This window comes from Tachypleus tridentatus, chromosome 6, assembly GCF_004210375.1.
Source record: "Tachypleus tridentatus isolate NWPU-2018 chromosome 6, ASM421037v1, whole genome shotgun sequence".
Taxonomy (NCBI): Eukaryota; Metazoa; Arthropoda; class Merostomata; order Xiphosura; family Limulidae; genus Tachypleus; species Tachypleus tridentatus.
Window position 1 is genome coordinate 88,289,607 of NC_134830.1, and position 24,427 is coordinate 88,314,033.

The 24,427-nt window shown below is 30.9% G+C and overlaps 1 long non-coding RNA gene across 5 annotated transcripts; it reads left to right on the forward strand.

Moving 5' to 3' along the window:
• Window positions 1-485: 485 nt before the first annotated feature.
• On the forward strand, window positions 486-13,038 carry LOC143252980 (uncharacterized). Of its 5 annotated transcripts, none has more exons than XR_013029284.1 (3): window positions 486-583; window positions 8,959-9,033; window positions 10,676-12,184. It is a non-coding gene; the product is annotated as an uncharacterized LOC143252980 (long non-coding RNA). The 5 variants fall into 5 exon arrangements; XR_013029288.1 differs by lacking the exons at window positions 486-583; window positions 8,959-9,033 and adding exons at window positions 773-1,007; window positions 9,662-9,760; XR_013029285.1 differs by lacking the exons at window positions 486-583; window positions 8,959-9,033; window positions 10,676-12,184 and adding exons at window positions 842-1,178; window positions 9,662-9,760; window positions 12,741-13,038.
• Window positions 13,039-24,427: the final 11,389 nt, after the last annotated feature.

Below are 24,427 nucleotides of genomic sequence, written 5' to 3' on the forward strand. Positions count from 1 at the left end.
TATACAGGGGCGTCAAACAGCGACTGGCTACATTGGCATGTTGGAGAGAGCATCTTTATTGACAAACTCTCAATATCATTGTGATCTTTCTTTTAGGTTAGAAAGTTTGAATAGACAGGGCGTTAGACAGAAATACGTCGATCTAAACCATTTCATTATGTTTTCTAAAATATTTAGTTTAAATCGCTCTTTAAAAGAAGATCCTGGTTCAAATTTATGAAAATTTCTTGACATTTTCTAATTTTACTGTATGCAGTAACGAGCATGGCTTTAAAAACTGAACATCACTTTAAAATCACTAATTCATAAACACACTAAAATGACTTCAATACCTCATCAAAAGAGCTAAATTTACCAAAGGAAGCTCCATACCAAATTTGGTTAAAATCAATCCATAGCTGTGTTAGTGACGAAGTAATTATATGCATATACAACACGCAAAAACGTTCATAAAAATTACAAGACACAAAGTGTAAACTGAAAATTTGTATGTATTTCCTCATTTATATAATGCACCTCCATACCAATTTTGGTGAAGATCTATCCACGCCCTGCGAGAAGTTATATGGATATACAGCAGACAGTATTATTATATTTAAACAGATTTAACACTTATGCCAACAGCAGCCTATTTTTAATTCTCTAATGTTGTTAACAATACTTGGTTAAGGCTCGAGTGGAAGAGCCGAAAGATTACAAAAATTAAAATAAATAAATTTATCGTGCGATATGTTTAAAAGTGTTAACTATTTAAATACAACTTTTTCATGACTTGAGCCTAATAAAATATAGAAGTGCTAGTGATAAAAAACAACAACATTCTAAGTGATGTATGGTAACTAAACTACAATAATATGTATGAGTAATTGATAAAAACAATGTTACAAAATAAAATTATTTATTAAACCAAATGTACAGTTGAAAGTTGAGTAAGAGAATCAGTCATCGTTTAGATAAATTCTACTAACTAAAGTATAAGTTTTGTTAAGACTTACTTGTTTTAAGAGGTAAGCGTTATTTCTTACGAAAGTTTCCGACATGCGTAGATTGATCGTCAGATCACTCTAAAATTTCGAAGATTTAATTTTGTTATTAATCATCATAGGATGAAATCATTAGAAAGTACTTATTCGCGGTTTCAAATGTTTCCAAAAGCTTTAGCTAAGTGTTCTGAAGCGGTATGTAGATAATTAAGATTATTGACTTAAGCCTACGAAAACAAAAACGGGTGATTTTAACTTGAATTTTAAGTTATAATTCTAATAGTTATTATTTTAAATGAAAAATATCTCAATGTATATATATTGTATTGATATTACTTATATGTGTGTATGTGAATAATAGTTTAGTATTTAGATTTTGCGTCCCATATTTTAATCTTTTAATTTTTATTCACCATCGGTAGTTAATGTGATTAGTAATATAATTTATAGTTATACATATTGACCACATCACCAGAAGATAAAGTTTTTATCTGATTAAATAAGTTGACTGTAAATTGGCTTGAAATTTAAAAATAAAAGTGTAAAGAGAAAGTATAACTGATACTTGAACATTTCTTGCTATCATTATAAACAGATTAAATGTGCTGAGGTTGACATAACAAATTTGATTTTTGGTATAACAGAGACCTGTTGCCTCTTGGTTTATCTGATGGTCTAGGCTCTCCCATTATCTAAACTAAACTGAAACTATAAAAAAAACCCTCAAAGCCAGCTTCTCTCTTTTATATCATTATTAACCTTTCTCGTAAGTTTGAGATTGAATTCTTCAGTTATTAACCTACAAATTTGTTTATGCATTCAGTTTTGAATTGTATTCCAAAAACCAAAATTTTGAATATTGGGCTTTTGAAATAATATCAATCACCATATGCCTTATCATTAACAGCAACAAACTGTTTGGATGGCTTAAGAGACTGATCAGCAACTAAACACATTTCCCTTTCTTTCATAACACTGTTAAGGTTATTCCCATGCAACTTTTAATTAAAATTATGATAATCTACATGCATTATCTTGCACTTGTTATAATTAAAACCAATCTGACATTTATTTGTCCAACCCATTAAATGATCTAAATTTTTTTTTAAATCATCATCAGCATCCTTGCAGCCAACAACACCCAAAACCTTAATATCATCTGCAAAATTGACCATTTATTAATCTGTGTTATTATTAAAACAGCAAATGCCCTTAGACTAAGCCCTGAGATACTTCACTTGTGACATTAATTCAGTTGGACTGAACTTTGCTTATAACAACCCTCTGCTTTATTCTGTCTAGCTACTCTTATGAGGCACCTTGTCACATGCTTTCTGAAATTCTGGGTACAAAAGATCTATACTGTTAAACTCATCTACATAAGCAATAAACTTTTCAAAGAATCTCAAAAGATTTGTAAGGCAAGATTTTTCCCTTAGTGAAACCATGTTGAATATCCAATTAAATTATAAACTTTTTAAAATGACTTTGCAAAGCATCTTTTATCAGAATTTCCAAAATGTTTTCCACAAATGATGTAAAACTAATAGGTATATAATTACTTAGACATATTTGATCACCTTCTTTGAAAAGAAAAGTAATATTAGCTAACTTTAAATCCTCTGGTACCAGCCTATATTTTAAGAACATACAAAAAATAGAAGTAAGTGACATTTATATTCAGTCTTTGACTTTTTTCAAAACCCTTTGTACTAATATCTGGACCAGGAGCCTTACCATTCTTTTACACTTCACAAATTTTTTTCCCTACAAGCTCAGAATTAATGTGACTATCTTATTCAGTCTTGTTTTCATCTTTCAGGTGTTTAAGATGAGGAACATTGCTGGAGGGCTGTAGCAAGTTCCCACTTAAAGCCTTTTCCCTTTATATCTCCTAATAGAAACCAAAATTGATTCAGCCTTCTTGATATTAACATGTATATCCTTAATTTCAACTGAATGTACCTTGCAATTTACATATAAAGCTACTTTCACCTCTCTTTTTAACACATTAGCCATATTAAATAACATATAATTCTTCATATCAAATAAATTTCTGTCAAAAAAATCATTTACATGTATCCAAGTTTTAGTTTTCATTATGTCAGTCTTTTTTTCTGGCATCATGTTTTCAAGTAATCTTATTTTATTTTTTATACTTCTCACATTACACTAGTGAAATTTATCCTACCCTTTAAAGTACTTTCATTCTTATTCCTATATTACACTTTTCTCTACAATTTTTTTTTAGCCCTGTAGCTCAAAGCTACTCTTATAGGAAACTTAATGGACCTTCAACCAGCCCTCACCTATTTAAATGTAAACCATTGATTTAAAAAAAAGCTCTATTTTACCAATGAATTCATTCCACAATTCCAAACACCCTATCTGCTTGTCTTTGTGACATGAATAATAAGTTGTAATGGAGAAGAAAAGAAAAACTTTAAAAATTAACTAGAAGTAAAAAGGAAAAAAAAACAAACAAACCTGAAATTACAAATTTAAGAAAAAGGAGAACCTTTTAAAAATATTTTATAAAAAATTAAAAGATATATATATTTTTTTTCTGTTTCCTAATTTTAATTATTATATTGTACTTTGATGATAAGTACAGATAGTCATACACAGAGAGAAAGAAAAATGAAATGTAAACTTTTACCATAAAAAAACTAAAACACTATTCATTTAGGAGACTAGATGTTATACAAATGAAATATGACAAGAAGAAGAAGAAAAAAGTATTTCCGAACTTAAAAATCAGCTTGCACTCAAACTATTTTAACAGTTTGAGTGCAGATGATTACTATAGTTAAATAATATTTTTATTTGAAAGATACAATGAAGATGATGATCTTTGTGTACAAAATATTTTTGAACTTTAACAAAATCTTACAAGGTTTTGTGAGGAATGCTCAGAGTTACCATATACCTTTGTATGAATGCCCTTCCCTAGTTCAAAGCAATAAAAACTATGTCAGCTTAAGGAGAAAGGGTCAAATAAAAAATTTAAAAAAAATCTTAAAGCCAGCCTTTACCATTAAGCAATTAGCAAGCTTTCTCTTAAACTTGCTTATAAATGAAGTTCAGTCAAACTGGATTAATGTTGGAAGTGGGGCACATCAGCCCTCATCAGCAGTAGGACTGTTGCTCCTTTTGTCTTACATCAGTGACATAGGTGAAGGAATGGCAAAGCCAGATTTAGGGTCTCTTCCTCATTAACCCAAAACTTGTTTAAACTTTCATGTGGTTTCAAGCTAATCAAGTGAATTTACATTTCTTAATCCCAAGGGAGAGCATTTAAATATTCAAAACTTGCAATATTATTTATTCTCTCTATTTACTTTGCCTAAAACACAGTTTGATTTATTTTAAGCATTTTGTACTGTCCCTTCATTGAAAAAGACTAAAAAGTAACAATGCATGTTTATCTCATTAATTTGTAAAGAGACATGTACTCAGAATTGAACAAGCATCATGTCTTGTAGGAAAAATCTTAATCAGAAAGAAAAATCAGTCTTTAGTGAAACATGTTCCAGTTGAAGAGCTGAGCACAAAATCCAACATTCATTGCTGCTCACTCTGCTTGAACTATGAAATATTAGAATTATATATTTACAGTGTCTCGTTCCATGCATTTAAAATTGTTAACTCTGAAATGAAGGCATTAAAATATATGCACAGCAACATAGTTCTCTTGATTTGTATCAAACATAGCATGTTGAGATTACAAATTTGCATTAAAGAACAACAATCATTTTTCATTCTGGAGATTTATGAAAACACTCTCTTTGCTACCTTTAATAATTGATGGTGGAGTTGTGGTAAATCTGGAATGCTATATTCATGTTAGAAAAGACAGATTCAAGTTATTTATGTTGGATCACTTGTAGGCAGTTTTGTGATAACAGAATAACTTCCCTTTCTCTGAACTTAGCCCCTGCTGGTACAGTGGTAAGTTTACGGATTTACAATGCTAAAATCAGGGGTTTGATTCCCCTCGATGGGCTCAGCAGATAGCCCGATGCGGCTTTGCTATAAGAAATACACATTTCTCTGAACTTAAATAAGTGTATCACTGTTTCTGACTTTGAAGTGGACAAAGCGGTAGTTGTAGGTGTGGAACTTGCACTACAAGTGACTTCTGATGGAGATGGGTTTTGATTTAGAAGATCATGTTGTGTAAGTTGAGTGAAAAAGTTAGCTTTCCAGTCTTGGCCACTAAGTCCAAAGCCTTTAGTTGTTTTTTTTGCCAGTTTTCTTTTTTGTGTATCACTTAATTGACTTTCATCTTGCAGCCTGAAAAATACAGAAACAAAAAGCACACAAAAGAATATGGATCATATATGGTTATAATGATTAGAAAAACATTGAAATTTATAAAGAAACACGTTGGTAAGACAGTTCTCTGAACTTAAATAAGTGTATCACTGTTTCTGTACAAGAAATATCTAAAATGATTAGGTACGCTGTATACAGGCTCCTTGCTGCCACTGTAATGTTGGGAAAATATGTGTATTCTTGAAGCTGGTGAGAAAACCTACAAGACAGTTATTGAAGCATGCAACCAGCTTACCAATGTTTGAGGTGAAGTACTGAACCCAGAATTTCTATGCTGATGTAAATGATACTTCACTGTTACAGGTCTTATCTAAGGGTTAAGGACTTGTTTTCTTGAACTTTTGCTCATTCACTGCCTCGTGGCATCTGACAATATTTGAGCTCTATCTTCAATTACTTGGAAGTCCTCATAAACAGTATTAATCTACTTTTTTATAGATTTTAGAAATTTTACTACAAATGACCCCTAGAAGTTGAATTCCTGTATGCGGTGAGTGGACCTTCCAGAGAAGGTTCTGTACTTTCAGTTTACCTCCTGTGGGATCTAAATATCTACCTGCATGTTTGCCATGCATGGTGATCTGTGAAGAGGAGGAGAGGACCCTGGTGGTTGAGGGGTCCAACTCCAACACACCACTTTGGCCTTGAATTCCTGTAGATGGGTAGTCTAAGTGCTAGTGTAGGACATCCACAACAGGTGTAGTGGACATTATCTCTGATACTGGTGTTTGGGTATAGTGCTGACGAAACCCTAACATAGCTGCAATGATCTTATATGGCACTGAAGTGCAACCCCTTGTAGGGCTCCATTGTGGATGGGGTCAGTGGGCACCAAAATATTTTTTTTTTTTTTTTTTATGGATATTCCAATAAAAAAATAAACAAGCATGACAGCATAGAGAAAAATCTGACTACTGGCAAACGACCTTGCATTGATGACTCTGTAAAATCAAACAACTTGAACCTGTACCATGATTTTTAATTATACATTCTTTAACTGAAAAACCCTTAGGGCAGATGTCTCCATTTTTTATTCAGAAGGGTTTAGAAGGGCTTGCTGGCTCACCTAAATTGGTAAAAAATTATGGTCTGGGAATATTTTAGTGGAAACACCTTCGTCACAACATTCCAAACTCCTTTTGAAGTTGAAGGCTATTGGGGATATACCCATTGAGGTTACTCCTTATTTTACTTTGAATTCTTTCAAAGAGTTACAGCTGAGAGGAATTTAAAAACCATTCCAGAGTCATAGATCTTTGCAGGTTTCACCAACCAAGGCGTTACAGTCGTGCGCCAAATTTGTACTTGTAGAGAGGGGATTATGGAGCCGACAAATGTTCTAATATTAACATTTAGAACATCACGTTTAATCACACATCATAGGTTGAAGTAAGTATATATATATGGGACCATTTTCAGAAGTAGAAAATAGTGAATGGGGCCATTGTGTTTGATTTAGTACGTAAACTATATCTCAGGTACATTAAAAAGATTTGATGTTCTCGTTTTATGTTCTAGCATGTTAATATTGATCATTTGAATTTCTAATTTGTACAAAACTATTTTAACATCACAAACATCTAATGTTAAACAGTGTTGCATTCAATATATTATGACTCACTAAAATCTATATTTAGATGTGTTCTTTTAATCTTTACTTTTAAATTAAGACATTAACTCATATATAATATTAAAGTTTGAATTATAATCTACAATTTGCTTCCAAACTTATTGACATAAATTAATAAAATAGTAGTTGAATAAAATTTTGAATGCAGGTCAACAAAGATGATGATATAGCCTTTGACTCCTGACTCATTGTGCAAGGATTGAGAACTCTGAAATTGTTTTCTATTGAAAAAAATTAGAATTAGAGATTATCTTATTGAGCTCTTTAAGAATTTTAAGGGAATTTGCTATTATTCATGCCTTTACCTACTTAACCATTTCCAAATTGCATTTGTTAACTTGTATTCAAGATTTTATTAAACTACTATTTTATGAATTTATCTGTAAGTTTAGTGTTAAACTGTTCATTATAATTCAAATTTTTATACTACATACACATTATTTAATTTCTTAATTGGAATGCTATGTTTATAGTTTTGTATTAATTAGGAACTCTAATTTTCAATAGTGACAAGCTAAAGCTTAAAATAAGAACCTCTTATCTTTCCTGTTTGCTGAGATATTGTTCATGTACTGAATCAAACATAGTGGCCTCTCTCACCTCTTTCTATTTTTGGAAATGGTCTCTTATATGCATTTACTTCTATATATGACATGTAAATAACCAATCAAAAGCTTGGAGTGTTCCCCAGTGGCTTTTGATGCATGTTTTGAAATATACAGGGATCCCCTCTTTTGTTCAAGACAAGCTTTTGTGCTGGTAAACTGAGCCTTTAGCCTGTTCAAAATTTCATATATTTTAGACACAATTAAAAATTACTAACTAAATTTGATAAATTATAATGGATATCTATGGTATTAATAGAGTAATTTATTATTTTTATTTATTCAAGTGTAACTATAAAATATTTTTTAAAATTATTTCACATCTTCCATGTGTGAAAGTTTTTCAATCTGTGTCTAGCAGTAAGTGAGTACTAAGGTTTTAACTGTAAGAGTTAATTCTTTGCTTTACTTTATTTACTATTCTATGCTTTAAGAAAAATAAGTTCAAGAACTTATTTGTAAATATGAATAATCTGTATATGTATATAATAATTTAAATGCAACTAAATTTGTTAAAATATTAGTCCATTAAAACACAGTCAAGACATGTCATTTTTTGAAGTCTAAAGGATAGTTTTACATCATTGGATATGGTAATATGAGTGCATGTGCACCATGTCATTGTAAATTCTTTATTGTTAGCCAGGCACTTGAAGATCAATGTAATAGAAATAATAAATATATATATATGTCTATAATGTTATGAGAATTATGCTGTTTATTTTAAACATTTATGTTTTTGTCATAATTTGTAGTCATTCTTGAATGAAAAAGGCATAAATTATATTTATTCCCCAATTTTGTATAGCGATTAAAAGATCAGTCAAATCAACTGAACCTGTACAGAGATTATTTAGTGAAAGTAATGGATAAAAGATAAAGTTTTTCTTCAGACATATTTGATAACTATCTGGGCATTATAGGGATTTCACATGTGAAATTTGGAAATTTTCTGGTGTATGAAAATATTGTAATATTAAGATGATATTTACTTTCCACATTGACTATCTGACATGTGAAAAAGAGGCATGAGAAAAACATTGCTTAACAAACTTTAAGAATTAATAAAAAGATCTGATGCTTTGCACAAAATGGTACTGTAATGTTTAATGATAAACTGCCAAATTGTGTAAACACACATTCATTAATTTAAAAGTTGTAGCATGAAAAATTTAACAGGCACAAAATGATTGTGTGGTTGGTCCAGAGACTAAGCCTATGCTGAAGAGTTTTTATTTTTTGTTTATTGGGTAGGATTATCTAAATAAAACATTTTGCTCTCCTAAAGTGTTATGTTCATGTTAAGTATTTCAATAGTTAGGGTGTAAGTTATCTGTTTGAAACTTTTGTCGTGGTAGCTATGTTCCAAGCTAGCCTACTGATAACTGTTATTATATGACAGACCCAATTGACATTGGATGTAAAAGACATGGTGTCAAAGAAAGTTTGAGATATTTGAAAAATCATACTGAAAAAGGTAACTCTGAAATATATAGTTTGTTACATGTGAAAAATAATGTTCATATTTTTTTTTACAGTGTGTAACACTTTAATTGAAATGGTTTGAACATTACAAGAGTAACCAAGGTTTCTTGGATATGTTGTCACAATTCAGATTATCCCCACATATTCATATGATATGAAAAGTACTTCACACTTTATATATGTAAAAATGGCTGGTTTGGGTTGAGAAAATTTTTTATGTAGAGGAGCGAACAATGTTTCGGCCTTCTTTGGTCATCGTCAGGCTCGCAAAGAAAGAAAGAGGTAAAAAAATTTTTCTCAACCCAAACCAGCAGTTTTTACATGTATATTTTTCTCTACAAGTGGGTTTTCTCATCATCACTGATTATTGCTTCACACTTTATTCTTGCACTTGTCTGCTTTTTGTAGGATGATTTTTTAAAAGTAAAGGTTTCCAAATTTCTTGAACACTCTGCAGTGTGATTGACATATTACATTCTCACCTACTTTCACTCATTTTCTTATGATTTACAGAACTTTCATCTAGTGCACACACTACTGTGTTAGAAAGGTAGATTCATTAATATCAACTCTTTTTTTTCTGTACAAATAATTTATGCTATAACATTTTTTTCCTCTAGGCAGCAAATTATGCCTTATGTGTAAGCTCAAAAGATAGTATCCAGAAATATGAGTGTGATAGAGAATTCAGAATATTAAAGGAATGCTTTCAAAATGCAGTAAGTAATCATGACACATACATGCACATCTTGTTGGAGATAAACTATGTAATCTTTTAATTTTATCAGCATTTTGGTAGCAAATATAATCAGGTGTGGTATGAGGATAAGAGGGATATATATAAAATACACATAAATGTTTGTGGGTGTATTAGCAGTAGAGATGTTTATTTGAACAAACATATTGTTCAAGGAACAAAATGTTTAAAATCTGATTGTCCTTCATAAAAATCATTTTTCCTCTTCCATTCCCAGAATCAACATGCAAAAAAGTAGAACAAAAATTTTATTTAGTAGGTGCAAAAAAAAATACACACACACACACAATGAGAAAGTAAGATAAAATACACTAATTCACTAGCTCCTTCCATAGGCTCTATAAACCTGTAAAATTTATTGAGAAATTGCACAGATGTAGTGTGTTTTAGAAAATTTAGTAAAATGATAAATAAATACGTTAAAAGACTGACTGGTTTGAGGTGTGAAAGTATGCATTTTTAAGTGTTCGCACATATGTGCTACACTTTCATAGTTCAGAATTTTCAGGAACTTCATAGCTTCTTAGAAATCCTTCAGAAGTGTTTTTTAGCAGTTGAGCAAACAGTATATGAGGGACACTTTTTGAATGGTGAAACTTCTTGTCTCTCAAAATCTTATTGTCCCAAGTATTGAGTGATATGTAAATTATTTACACACATCTATAACAAGTCACTTTGCAGTGTCAGTCATTAATTCATGCCTGACTGATTGTCTGTAGTTGAAACACTGATCACTTTAATTTTCTTAATGATTTTTACCATTTTTTTATGATTTTCAGCTTATTTTACTTTTCCTTCACTTAAAAATCAGTGATATATAATAATAACAAAGTGGTGATATAAAAAAAGTATTCAGAACTTTTGGGTTTATTTTCAGATGAAAAAATTAGGACAGATGAAATGAACCCATCAGAGCTCCATGAAGTTTAAGCAGTCTCATTTTGAAGTTGTTTATTACATATTGCAGTTATTTTCCAAGTTATTCATTCTGCTTCTGTACTAGTTATTTGACCTCATCAAATTATGTATTACACAACAGTATAAACCACTGACTGATTTGTTATTAGATGTTATCTTAAACAAATTGTAAAAAACAGATTTAAGTGTAAAAGTCTCAACTAAGACAATAGATGCATTAAATTAGAGAAATCTACAGTATTGATTTATTTTTTTTGTGGTATGATTAAATAAAATAAATATATGTTTACATTTGCCATCAATAATGAGTATTTTATTCATGAAATCTTGCCTTACTTAACTGTTGTTTGACCTCAGTGACTAAATTTCTCTTTAAAACAGTTTTGTTTAGAAGAGTGCTGATGTGAAGGTCTCTTTTTTTTATTTTTCAGAAAGTAATTGAATGTTTTCTTTCAAATGTGTCAGATTATTTAATCTGTTTAATTATTTATGTCCAGGTGGTTTGGTAGCTTGACTCATTTGCTCGAATCCCTGTATTGCCAAATTTGCTTGCTCTTTCAACTGTGGGAAGCTTTATAATGTGAATGTCAATTTTACAATTCGTTGTCAAAAGAACAGCCCAAGAGAGGGTAGTGGATGTTGATAACTAGCTGATTTTCCACTAGACTTTCGTTGTTAAATTAGGGACAGCTAGAACAGATAGTTCTCATGTAACTTTAGTACAATTCAAAACAGACCAAACTATTTAATATTATGTGTAATACATAGTGAGAAATTTTGGAATAAAAGTTTGTTTGCTTTATAAAAGACTTATGACTACTGTATGCATCAGAATGAATAGAGAGGAAACAAAAGATATACTTGAAAGCTTGATTATCATAACATTACTAGTTGTGTACAAGACCTAAATATTCATTTTGTGTTATTTTAAAGTAAATTATGAGTAAATATGTTTCTAAGTATAAAAGGGGCATTACTAAATGCATAATATAGGTAACAGAATAAAATGTAATTAAAGTATACTGGCTTAGACATGTCTCTTCAGTAAGCAAATTACCAGCCTGCAAATATTTCATATTATTTTGTTTCTGATTACTGTTGTTTTTGTTTTTTACATGTTATTTTGTCAGTTAAATAGCATTTGAATGAACTCTCTTATTCACATGCATTTTTTTACAGCAGTACAGAAAAGTGTTGTTACCATAACTTAAAGCCATATGATGCTGTGCATACACAAGATAACGTTGAAAACATGCTCTTAGATAAAAACGTTTGTATATTTAATTTGTTTTTGAATGGTATAAAGCACGAAAGCTACCCCAGTGTTTAAAATTCTGAAGTGCCTATATGTATAGTGTACTCAACTCTCTGTTATCATTGGTATCATTGATTTCAATTCTTTAGTCTTGAAAAGTAATTCACTCAATAAGGCATATTAGAATTGTCAAATAAACTATTCAGTGTGTTTCTTTCTTGTTATTTTAATTATGCATTTCAATTTCTGACTTGTATATACACGTGTATCTATTATATTCAAAATCCAATTGTGAGTTTTCATCAGTAATTGTTATGTCAAATTTAAAGTCTGCATGCTGGGTTGTCTAGGAAAAATCAATTTTCCAACCCTTGACAGTTAACACATCCAACTTCTGTTCTTTGCCTTGAGATTTACAGTGTACATGTAGTTGAAGAGTATATAGTCCTCATAAAGAGCTCACTTTACACTATACTCTACCAACAGCTAATTTGAAATCAGTGCATACTGTTTCCTTACAGTGTGCATGTAACTGTTTTATTGTTGTCTATCTGATTGACTATAGCATGTATGGTTGTTTCTTACCTAAATATGCCACAGTTGGAGAGACAGACTATTTAAGTCTTACCCTTATATTTTAGTTATTTATGTGTTGTGATTGTTTTAAAAATTATATTTATACAGTTTAAAGATTTTTGTAAGTTTAACTTGTTAAGATTTTAAAATGTTATTAACAAAAGGTGCACATACACAATTCATCTTGTTTCAGCAACTTGTCTTTCTGGAGAATCTGACAAAGTAACTTTGTAATGTCCTTTAGACATCAGTTAATGTGTAGGCATAAATGGTAAAGGATGGAGAAAATGTAAGGAAAAAAAACTACAAGTGAAAAGACATTTGAAATTATGCATGTAAGAAAAATATGACAATTCCAGTTGATTTCTATGAAGAGTTGAAAGGTATGTATATATAAATATATACATATCCATTTGTTGATTGTGAACATTTTATTGCACTTTATTTTGATATTGTTAGTAAAATAAAAGTATAAATATTTACCTTAAAAATCTTTTTGGTATTTATACATGAGGTCCTAGAGCTTATACAAATGAAAAGTGAATAATGTAAGATAAAAATAGTATTTTTATACTTATAAAATTCACTGTGGAGGTGAACTATTCAAAGTGTAAGTGCAAATAGTTGCATTAAGTAATTAATATTTGTTAGAAGTAGGAGAAACAAATTCAAAATTAAATGTTTTATTTTTCTAAAACTACATACTTTTAGGAACATTGTTGGATTTCTTCATTTGATTATGAATTTTATTCCTCCTTCAGTTACCAGTAGTCAAACTATTTATAAATACAATTTAATATCAAGATTGCTGTGGCTATCAACAGTACAAATGTTCACCTGCTCATAACTACAATTACAGATGTGGCATGATTGGCAGAGGAAATGGTTGCTAGTCTGTTGAAAGATGGCGTGTTGGTTGAGGGATCAACTTGTACTTTTGAACTTGTATCTCAATTGAGCTCAGCCTTATCCTCTTCATCTGTGAACCATGGAGTTTTTTAATAAAGAGGGCAATATCAGCACCTTCTCTACATGAGCAATATGTTCTGTGGGCTGTGTTGATATTGACAGCATGCACAGTAATAATCTATGAACCATTTATATGATTATCATGTTTTTATACTAAGTTGCCAAGGAACCAATGTTTGTTAAATTTCTAACAATGGGGTGTAGTAATCATTGTTACTAGATGATCATTAATTCTAGATGCTTAAAATACTGTAGATCTTTTTTGTATTATACAAAGAATTTGTGTCATGTGATGTGGCCCCATTCCCAATATGTTCAAAGTAATTAATGAAACTAAAACGTGACCGCATTACTACGAATGAAGACTCTTCTAATTCTGCAAAAGAAGCCAAAATGAAGCAATCAGCAAGGCATTACGGAGTCTTTCTTACAATTTAGATAATTTTTTTTAACTTTTATATTTTAATGTGTAATTGAGACTATGTGTGTTTAGTCAGATTATTCATACTAATCTGTCAAAATATGTACCACCTGATTATTTTGTTGCTATCGTGTATTCTTGAAGAAAATCAACACCCATTTTCTGATAATTTGTATGAATTTTCATAACCACTTCCTGTCCAATATTTTTCATAATAAATATTTCAATTTAAAATTAAAAGGAAATGACATTTGTCAGATTTCATTTTATGTACATAATGTGTTTAACATTATGCTGTCCATTGTTCTAATGTTTATGAATATATCAGGAGTGTAATATGGAAATGGAGCATATCTTTGATAATTTTTCTCGATTTTAATGTCAGCTGGAGGAAGAGTCATCAGAAGCACAGCACTTGGAATAATCAAGTAATATTAATGTTTGTTCTTATAAATGACACAATATCCAGCTGGAGTTTTCTACTCTAAGTAAATGATTTTTTGCTAATGTTCATTATGCCCATTCATGACAAATATTTAAAGAAGTTTGTTCTTTTTTTCTTTTATCTTGATATGCTACAATCTAGAATTCCACTCGCTGATGATGTGGTGTGGAGGGGTTTTTTGTAGCTCTTATGTCAAATTAGTGCCAAACTATATTTCTGCCATGTCATTGATTGCAGGTGTTGCTCAGTTTGAAGTTGAATTTTACTTATGGACATAAAATCACCCATTAAAATGGTTGGAAAGAAATTTAGCATAGAATAGAAATTGTAAAGCCAAAGAATACAAGTAAAGTAATGACTGCTTTTAAGGAGAGGTGAAAAATAGTAAAGAAATTGATAAAGAGGTGGGTTAGAATCACCAAAATCAAGAGAAAATGAAAGGTGAGAATTGAAAATAAATGTGAAAGAAGACTTAGGTACAAATGCTGATGAATTAGCATAGAATTAAGATGAGAAAAGAGATAACAGGTGAAGAGGACAGTTTAATCTGTAGTGTGACTGAAAGTGCTGAAGCTAATTCTGCTTAAAACATTACACAACTAGCTGTTCTGTTTCAAAAGGATGTTGGCTAAATTAATTTTACATTAAAGTGGCAACATTGTATTGAACACAATCTATCAAAGAATAGCTTAATCCCTTTCGCGTGGGCTGATACAGTTTGTATCAAGTTGACTGGGATAGGACATTTATGCAAAAATGTACAGTAGCCTTGAGTACTCCTTACAACACTTTGTAAGATTTTGTTGAAGTTCATAAGTATTTTGTACACAAAAATGACAGTACTATTGTTATGTCTTCCTAATGAAAATGTTATTTATCTATCGAGTTATTTGAACATGAACTGTTAAAATAGTTCTAGTGCAAGGTGATTTTTTCTAGTTATAAAGTACTCATGTTTTTATTTTTTATTTTCTCAATCATGTCACTGACTCTACTATTATCAAAGTGCATAGAAATTATTGAAATAGAAAAAATACATGCCTTTTAATTTTTTGCAGAATATATTTAAATATATATTTTTTGCTTATATTAGTACTTTCAGGTCTTTTCATTTACATATACAGTTAAATTTTAATATTTTGTTTTCTCTTCACGCTTTTACACTCATTCAAAGGTAACCTCAAGGCATATTACAGTGTCTCCAGTATATATGTACAATCCTTCAGCAAAATATTCGTGCACCCCATAAATATCTTAAGCCTTAAAGGCTGACACAAAATATGATATGTATATATTAAAAAAAGATTAAACATTTTGGTTATGCATTTTTAAAACATAATGAATACATAATTACCTAAGATATAATAGTGAGGCCTAAATACAATTTAAGTTGTATCTCTGACTGTATTATATATAGGTAAGAAACAACCATAAGTGCTGTAGCTGATCAAACAGCTAACAATATTACAGCCAATTACATGTACTTCATGACAACAATTGATCACCAATTTGAACACGACTATTCTTAGACTATAATGTAAAATGAGCTCTTCCTAATGACTACATTTGTATATGTAATGTCTACAAGTAGGCTACAAAACTCAAACAAATTTGTATGAGGTGGGCGTGGAACTTGTTATGGATTGACAAAATGTTGTGAAATGTACAAGTCAAGTGGTTATGTAATTATTTTTGAGTCTAAACTTACATTTATACACGCTCACACACACACACAAGTACCTTTATGTTGTTGAAAATAGAGTGCTTACGCAGAATATTTTTATTGGTCGTGACAATACATCTCAAGTAGTTTTTTAAAACATTTTAAATAAATAATTTAAAATGTAGATAACATAAAACTTTGAATCTCAATATACATTGCAATGTTAATTTAAGTTATGTAATGTGATAGTATATATGTTAGATTAACTTTTAAATGGAACATGGTGACTTGCACAGAAAAGTATTTAAAAGGCTAAAGAGGTGGTGATGAAACTTAGGGCTAGCATTTTTCAAAATGCAGGTGCTATCATCCCAAGAGTAAAATATGGGTCATAGGCTATGAGCTAGAGGTTTACCAAAAACCTGTTCATCAAAATCTTATGAAATTGAGAATACATTTTATGCACATAACTAACGTATTCAGTGAAGAAAGAAGCTGCACTCTGCTCCTGTTTACTCTTTTCATAGTCCCTCAAATTTAAGAAAAATCCATACCTACATGGCCAAAGGGAAAAAGCAGCTTTGAAATAGACTAGACCTTGACCAAACTGATATCACTTTCTCCAAATGAAGTTGAGTGCTTGGAGACCTCCTTCTCAACAAAATTAAAAGATATGTGAATGGCCTTTCGGGAAAAACATTTTGGGTTATTCAACATAATTACATTAAATTAGAGCAGAAAAGCATCTGAAGGAAAATTATCCTTGATTATTTTAGTTAACAGTTTAAAAAATGAAGTGTTAACTATTACTGTATGCCAGAAACTTCAAAATAAAAACAACCAACCAACCTAGATCTTAATTCCCACAAAACTATGGTTGTTAAAATGCTAATGAAAATATTTCAAAATCTTTGTTTACGTGAATCTGTCTTTGTTGAAGAAAACAGCATACGATAAAAGTCTTGATAGATAATGGGTACCCTAAGCATTTTATTAATTAAAATAAGTTGTTATTACTACATTGTTTTGTTGGTGGGGTATTTTAAATTGTTTCTTGAAATTAATTCAACATTCAGTCTACATTATAAGAACAAATTTTAATGTTTGTAGATAAACATCTGCACAATGTTGTAATTTCTTATACGTGTACCTAACAAATGATGCTAACTAACTTGATTCTGTTTGGTACTGCCCAGAATTCCCAGTTAACATTTGGAAAATTCAGAAAAAAAAACGACAACTGCGACCAATGTAGAACTAAAATGCAGAAGATTCCTGTCCCAATGGTTATGATCCCTGAATCTTATGAGGAAACATTAACTTCCTTGACCTTTTATGTTTTAAAATTTGATGTTGTCTAATACTTCTGCAGAGAGGCTATTACTTTTTGTTGAATTTTTAGCAATTTTGAAATAAAATTGATGTGAATTTCAAAATAATAAACTGTTGCTGTTGTTAAAAATATCTGAACTATATTCTGATTTATCTTTTCTTTCAGTAAGAACAATAATTTATTATAATAAGTTGAAAATCATTATATATATACTAAAGCAATTGTAGATTTAATTGTTGGTGTCAGCTGTTGAATGTGATGTAAATTGTCTGCTCTGATAAATTTGACCAATTTTAAATTTGTGAATCAGCTACTAGAAAGGTTAATTTCAGGTGGTGTACAAAAATGTCCATGACATTACTGAAATAGTAGCTTCAATATAATTTAAGTAAGAAATGTTGACTGCTTGAAGATTTGCTTGTTTCTGTAAAAATATACATCTCAGACATACCCTATCAAAATTTTTATATTTTGTAAAAGTGGAAGAAGTTAGGTCATAAGTTGTTTTTATCAAAAATGCTGAAAGCTTTGAAATGTGTCCTTTGTCTACAAGAGGAAGGTTCTCTTTTTTTTTTTTCTGTTTTCAGTTAAGTGTGTGTGTGTGTGAGTGTTTTCTTATAGGAGAGCGACATGGGGCTATCTGATGTGTTCACTGAGGGGAATCAAACCCCTGACATTAGCATTGTAAATATGAAGACTTACTGCTGTCCCACTGGGGGAATTTTAAATTAAGAAATCTAAATAAAAAGTATAGTGATAAGCCTACTTAATTTTCAGTTAGTTTTAATTAGCTTTTTTTTACTAGAAAGGAGCTCAGTTTCTTCGATTTAACACCCTATTACCTTATTAAAACAAAAGGTTTGTTCCCATTATAAAATCTTCCCACTCTCTGTCCCCCAGTGGCACAGTGGTAAGTCTGCAGACTCACATCGCTGAAAACCAGATTTCAATATCTGTGGTCGTCAGAGCACAGATAGCTCATTGTGTAGCTTTCTGCATAATTCTAAACAAATAAACAAATTTCCACTCTCATCCAGAGGTAAAAGTTTACCTTTTATAGTCATAGTGCTATAATTAATGATTATTTCTATCTGTCAGAAAAATCAAATCTCTGTTTTGAGTTAAGTGTCTTTTTAAATTAAAAGGAATTTCAGTCACTTTTGCTTTATTTTTTTTCTGCAACAAAAAATTAACTCAAAGTTAAAGTGACTGTAGGTTAATGTATGTTATGCCCAGCATAGACAGGTGGTTAAGGTACTGAACTGGTAATTTGAGGGTCACGGGTTCAAATCCCAGTCACACCAAATATGCTCACCCTTTCAGTTGTTTGGGCATTATAATGTGACAGTCAGTCCCACTACTTATTGGTAAAAGAGTACCCCAAGAGTTGGTGGTGGGTGGTGACGACTAGCCTTATACTGCTAAATCAAGGAAGATTGGCTCAGATAGCCCTCGTGTAGCTATGTGCAAAATTGAAAACAAACAATGTACATTAAAAATAGTGTTTTAGCATAAACTTTGCCCTTTTTGAAATTTGTAATATATCTGTTTTAGTTTATGACATTCTTTTAAAATAATTGGTTAAAATAATGAAAAGTCTGGTCATGTAACAAATTAATGTATTTCTTCCTTAAAATTTAACACATGCTACTTCCACTGTGCAGCTTTAGGTGTAGGTTCATAAGTAACATTTTCACTTTCTATGGGAATTTACTTGCTAATAGTTCTAGGACAGACAATATATATAAAGTTACTTGTGCAGTTTCATGACTACTTGATTGGGTAATTGAATATACATAATAAACACTGATTTGAATATTTCATTAAATAAGAAACTGAAACTAAACAGTTGAATGGCTGGCATTCTGCTAACTGAACTCAGTACTTTACTGATTCTGGTATATATAATGTATTTTTGTTTCTCGATATTTAGAAAAATTTCCCTCTCATTACCAGTTACAAATATTCTAAATATTCTAGGACTACTTTTATAAGATTATTTAGTCTTAACGTTATGCATTCTCAATAAAAATATAGCTTAGAACACTGCCTTCTTCTTGGATTATAAACATCCTTGAACAGTTCTAACAACTGAATACATCAAGCTGTCAAAACCCTTGGGTTCTTATGGTGTTTTTTCTCTTTTAATGTGCATGATAGGTAGATAGGATGTCCTCTTGTCCTTTGTTGTTGCTGGCTGTCTTGTCAGTGTGAAAGTTCATGCTAGGTTGATAGTTGAGTGAATCCATTGGTGGTTTTATTATCGATGATCCCCTGAAAATAGTCTTCACAGAAATTCTGTGCTCTTTAGTTGGTTGAGTTGCCACTGACCAGTGTTTCTCCTTTGTAACCCAATGGGCATTCTCTTATTGATAAAAAGTACTAGGGCATGAGAATATTTTGTCACTCTTTCCATTTTATAGGGCTAATTCTAATTCTTCCATGTCATTACATGTAAATTTTAACCTTATGGCTATTCCACGTCCAAAAAAAGTGATGAATTGTAGGTATTTCACATAAAATCTTTACATTATATTGGTTGTACTCTCTCACAAACTGCTGCAGACTTAAAATGCTCCCCAAATACACATTATATTGTGAGACCAAGACAGTTAAATTTAAAAATAGGAAAGAAGATGAAGAACATCTAAATTTAATGATACTGATGTTAAATATCTTCGTTTATGCAGAAGAAAGGCTGCCATTGATCTCAAGCTTGAGATAAACGATCATGTACCAATTGAGAGAACAGTGTCCAAATCTACAGCATCAAGAAGACTCAACAAGAATGGAGTATTTGGTTGTAAAGCAGTTTAAAAAATTTACTTTGATATCCAGATATTGTCAAGTACTAAAATTTGCTAAAAGGTATGAAAATTGGACTGCTGATCACTGGAAAAGATTATTATGGATGGATGAGTCCAAGTTTAAAATTTCTGGATCAAAGATTAGGTCATATGCCTGGTGGAAGAAAGGTGAAAGATACCTCAATGTGTAGTACCTACCATAATGCATAGAGATGGTAGTATGGTGGGTGTTTTTTTTGGGAGGGGATATTCTTTTTAATAAGGTGACAAGAGGTATTTGCAAAAGAAATGGAATAAAAACCCTGGGTAGGATTGTATAGTGGTTTGCATATGATTTGTAAAGGATTCTACTACCAAGAAGATAATGACCCCAAACACTCATTCAGCCTATGAAGAAATTACTTAACTAAGAAATAAGGTGCTGGAGTCATTCAAATAATGCAATGGCCTACACAAAGCCCTGATTTCAACTAAGATCTGGAATTTGATAGATCAAAATCTTGACAAATCAAAAGTTATTTCCAAAGAATCTTTATGGGAATGCATTGGAGGAATTTCAAGTAAAATTCCAAAGGACACTTTGTTTAAGTATGTTGCAACAGTGTCTGACAGACTGACCACAGTTATTAAAGCAAAAAAAGGACACACATACACACTATTAACTGAAGTCAAGCTCTTCCACTAAGTTTCTGTTGTACTAAATATGAAGATTAATAAACCTTGACATTTTTCCTGTAATATACCTTCTATTGTTTTTTGAAAGAAGTCTGAAATATATTTTTGAATTTTTCCTAACACCCTTTCCTTGTATGGTTTTCTATTTCCAAAGATAAGAACAGTGGATGAATTTCTCCTTGAATTATCTGTCCTTCTGGATTATTTAAGCCACACCATTCATTCTTTTCAATATAATGTATGGCCACTCCCAGCATTTGTTAAACATTGGAGTTTATCATTTCTTATGATGATTTTACAACTATACCATGTTACCTTGATGGAATTCAGTCTGATAATAGCCTGCATCATAGCAGCTTTTAATTTTATCACCAGCTGAGATAATTTTTTTACCTTGGTAAAGTGATGTATGACATCAATAGTTCCTTCATGTTGTTACCTCTACATATTTAGTGTAAGACTGTAGATAAGTAATGATGGTGTGCTGTGTGTAGCTTTGTATACTGATGTTGAAGATAATTCACAAATAGCAGAGATAGACTACGATTCCACATTTTATGACATTCATTCACATAAATCACTAATTTGTTTAACAGTGTATGTTTGTATCTTTCCATAATGCTATTAAATGATAAATGAATGACTGTTGTCCTGGTTATGTTAATTCCAAGAATTAAACACATTTCTACAAGAAAGATTGATTCAGAGATCCATTCCTGATTTGAATGAAGAACTATAGGCTTCCAGATATTGAAGCAAATTTATTAATGAGTTTCCTTGATAAAATTTGTGATTCCTAGTTAGGAACAGATCTTGCTTCTTTTTGTTTCATTCAATAGTAAATCACAAATATGTTGTATTTAATATCACTGTTACTTTGCAGCAGGGGTCCATGCACGTTGCCATCAACATTCTCAAGCTGTGCTCCAACACACTACTGTTGTAGTTCTATGTCATATCTTTTACATGCCTTTTAGTTCACAGCATAGTTTACACGGTTTTCACCAATTCTCTGTAGATACCCAAGACACCTCCCAATAGAAGCATTCCCCTACTCTCTCCAGTATCTTTGTAATGCATAAGTGACCATATATTGAAATGTTATAAAGATGACACAATGATTAAACATGTAGAAATTGACTGTGAAAGTTCCAATTTTAGTTGTTCTTTTTGTCCACTAGTATTTTTTCATTTTTGATGTAACAAGTTGTTTTCTAGAAATAATGGATTCCACTGTGTTCAGTACAGCCTTGTTTGCCATGCAGGTTTTTTGATCTGCTGAATAATTGTTGATGAGCTTGTATGTCTTGCCTGAACAGACAGTCATTTCATGTAATTATTTGAGGGAGATAATCTATATCTTTTCTTAAAAGTAACTAGTTCTGAAGTTCTTTGATTTGGAAATACCTCCTGTACAGTTTAATGACTTGCAATATTCCATTCAGAGTTGTCTCAAATATTATGATTTGTTGCTTTTATTGTTATAATGACATTATTATTTAGACTTAGTCAAATTTTTCCAAACGTTAATCCTTCAAGACATGCTAGTGTTTAATTATATTACAACCCATTCACTAAGGAATGTCATTTCACCATAAATTTAGTGTTGAAGCAAACAGAATGTCTTTGGTTCCCTTCTCAGTTTAGTTGTGTGCACTATGGGCACATTATTCATGTTTGTGTCAAACCAGCTTCACTAATAATATCTCAAATAAACCACTATTTAAAACCCCCTACCAAGCATTTGTTCCCTAAATTATATTTCTGCAGTCACTTATTTAAATTTGTTTCTGATAGCTCCTGATATGAGCATTTCATTTTTTTGATGCTACAATGACCATCTTCTGGTGAATTAATCTTTATGCAGTGCATAAATATTTATGGCCATAGAATGTGTAGCTATCTACTGTTAACATTGCTTCACATCCATTTATCCAGATGAGGTATGTTTCCAGTGTGTATTATTTCTTGATTCCAATTATATACTCATCATGAGGTTCAATAAAGATTCTTACAGTGGTTGCAACCTCCATCTTTGCTGAAATTTTATGTTCATTTGCTTATTGCATAAATCCATTTTATCTCATAATTGTTGAAGGTCATATTCCATTTTTAATTTCCAGCATGGATTGAACTATTTTAGTTGTAGAAGCAATGCTAATAAAAATATGAAAGGCTTCCATCAATAAATCCATGGACTTGTAGACTAGTTTCTTTAAATAATGCAATTCTTATCTCATTTGGGCATTTGGGGTGTTCTCAGCTATTTCTCATGCCATAGTTCCATCAAATTCTTATTTCTCAATGTCTGGTTACCTTTTTACCTTTTTGTTGTTTTTTTAATATGATTTGGTTCAAAGTCATATCATTGTGGTATTGTCTTATTGCTATATAAACATCTATTGATTCTTTATAGTTTCAACTGTAACGACCAGTTCACACATCTATAACAGCTCTCTCTTTACAATATCATTGGGAGGGGGTTCTTATTCCTTAAAAAGCTTTTCTCTGCAATTTCTGGCCATATGCCCTTCCAAGTTATACTTGCAGTACCTATAATTTTGCAGTTTATTTGCTTCCATTTTGTTTAACTAGTTAAATAATTATTTCTGTTCTTTTAGACTATCATCAGAGGGAGACTATGTTTTAATAGTACTCAAAATGATGATTTTATAACCTTTAGATAGTGTTATTTTTGTTTAACTGTGACTTTAATTGATCCTAGTTTTATCAACAGCTTCAAAATTTCCTTTAAATATATTCAATTACTTTGTTTCAGCCTGATTTTCACATTCTTATTTGTTATTGAATATAATATAATAGTCCTGTGATAATGAAGTCATTATTTCACCTAAGACCTCAGGTAACATAAATTAGGTAAGTCTTTCCAAAACTTATGAAAGTTCATCTAAGGTCTTCTCTTTCCTCCATATCCTGTTCCAGAAATTTGTGATTCCATTGACAATGTGGTATGTCTGCAGAGTCACAACACTAGAAACCAGGTTTTGATACCCATAATACTAAACAAACAAACCAGAACTTTGCTGTGGATGCTTTCTTTTGTATGTGACTGCAACTCTGTTGGATAAAGCAGCTACTAATCGTAATAATTGTTATGTCTCTCTGCTGACAAGTTAGTCAATGCTGTTAAAGCTGATTTTTTTCAAATTGGGCAGAAAGATGAATAGCTTTTTGTTTACTGTTCTATATATATTCACTTTAGCGATTATTTTGAACTGAACTAGATATGTTTCCATTACTGTTAATTACCTCTCAATTAGATGATACTGTTGATTTGACGAAGTAAATTTTGAATTGGATTTGGTAGTGACATGATTGAAATAGCCAAGAATGGTCCTTCAGTAAGAGATAACACAGTAGTAATTGAAATAAGTGTAGATTATATAGGATCTCCTAATTCATATTTAATGGTAAATGGTGTTTTAGGTTGGAATTCATTGATAGATGCACAAAGAACTTTTGCTTTGATCTTTACATTTATCAGTTATTTTCTGAAATGTATTAATCCATCATTGATATTCTTTTCTATTTCTTTGTTCTTGTTGT